This window comes from Rousettus aegyptiacus, unplaced genomic scaffold (genome assembly GCF_014176215.1).
Source record: "Rousettus aegyptiacus isolate mRouAeg1 unplaced genomic scaffold, mRouAeg1.p scaffold_m13_p_11, whole genome shotgun sequence".
Taxonomy (NCBI): domain Eukaryota; kingdom Metazoa; phylum Chordata; class Mammalia; order Chiroptera; family Pteropodidae; genus Rousettus; species Rousettus aegyptiacus.
The window spans coordinates 30,158,068-30,159,657 of record NW_023416286.1 but is presented as its reverse complement, the minus strand read 5'-3'; the positions used below and the strand labels follow the sequence as shown (position 1 = coordinate 30,159,657).

At 33.6% G+C, this 1,590-nt stretch overlaps 1 pseudogene; it reads right to left on the bottom strand.

The window, feature by feature from the left end:
- Positions 1 to 221: 221 nt before the first annotated feature.
- Positions 222 to 348, bottom strand: LOC118609694 (annotated as a pseudogene).
- Between the last annotated feature and the right edge of the window lie 1,242 nt (positions 349 to 1,590).

The following is a 1,590-nucleotide window of genomic DNA, read 5'->3' as shown; positions in this document are numbered from 1 at the left end:
ATTCATCTTTTTTTGATATTTCAGAATTTAACTACAAAACACAACATATCTTCGTATAAGACCCTAAGTACACATTAGCAACTGTTCATAAAAATTTATCCTGCATAAAGTTTATTTTTTATTTTTTTAGGTGAGGCAACCCTTGGTCAACCTCACAGATTGCAAGGACCTTATCAGCTTGCAATCCCTTATTTATTTATTTGTTTGTTTGTTTATTTTTATACCTATAGCACCTGGTCTTCCTAGGTGGTCTCCCATCCAAGTACTAACCAGGCCCGACCCTGCTTAACTTCATAGCTTCTGAGATCAGATGGGATTGGGTTTGTTCAGGGTAATATGGCCATAGACTATCTGACATAGAGTTTACAATGAGATCTTTAGAATTAAGTATGTCATTATGCAATATGCATGCTTCACAAATTCTAGAATTTTTGAAATTAGAATTTATCTTACAAATGATGGTGTCTTAGTATTATATCATAGTTTAGTTATTTTTATCATTCCCAGTGATACATAAAATAATGGTGACTCTTACAATCAATAATAATTTAGATGTGATGAAATATAGTGTGTAATAGAAAATATGGTCCAGGCAACCTAAAGGTGCTATCAATTTCTAGTTTTAATAAAGTTTTAAAAATTCTACATATAATATTAAAATACTTATCACTAAGAATCAACATTCTTCTCACTCTGCTAACCACTTTACATATTCCATTAATCTTCAAAAAATTTTTACAAAAACAAGGCTTGTTGCTTTATACATACGTAAATTGAGGGCGAAGAGCTTAAGTAATGTGCCCAAGATTATAGCGGCATCAGAATTCATACTTCTATATAATATATCCAACTTACTCATTTTTTTCTATTTAAAACAAAATGTGTTCAACACTCAACCATAATCAGGTGGTTAATTTAATCATTATTTATCTCCTTAAAATTTAGGGTTCTTTGGAAATCATTTAGATGATATGGGTCTCATAAAAGGTTTTTTAAGTAAGTGTGAAATGATACTTTCTGGTTTTTTTTTTTTTTTTTCCTAACTGAATTTCCTCTAGTAGTCAGGAGCAATCAAAATTATTCCACTGATTTCTAAACTCATAAACTTGGGTTACAGTAGAGCACAAAGGCCCTTAGAAATCATCTACTCCACTGCCATTAAACAGCTGATACTCAAAGTGTTTCCGTCAAGGTGGACAGTCAGTTACAGGCAAGACTGGAACCTCGGCTGAGTGCTGGGTGTGTGTGTGCTATTCCATTTCACTCTTGCCTTGATCTCTCTCTGGATGGGTTATCTAAACTTCACAAAAGAGGTCTTCAGCCAGTACTTGTCATCAGTGATAAAAACCATGTTGTTTCTCTTTGTCACAGACAATTACATTTATAACTACATACTGATCCTGCATTTTTTTCATCTTTTACTTTTTTCTCCTTAGTTCCTGCAAACTAGCAAAGCTGACCAAATGTCCATCCTAAAAAATAACAGCAGGGAACAATAAATGTCTTTTGATCGTACTTCTTCATCTTTCATTGCCTCGACCATGGCTGTACCAGTCACAATGCTCAGTCTAGCTTCCTGTCCGGGAGGTT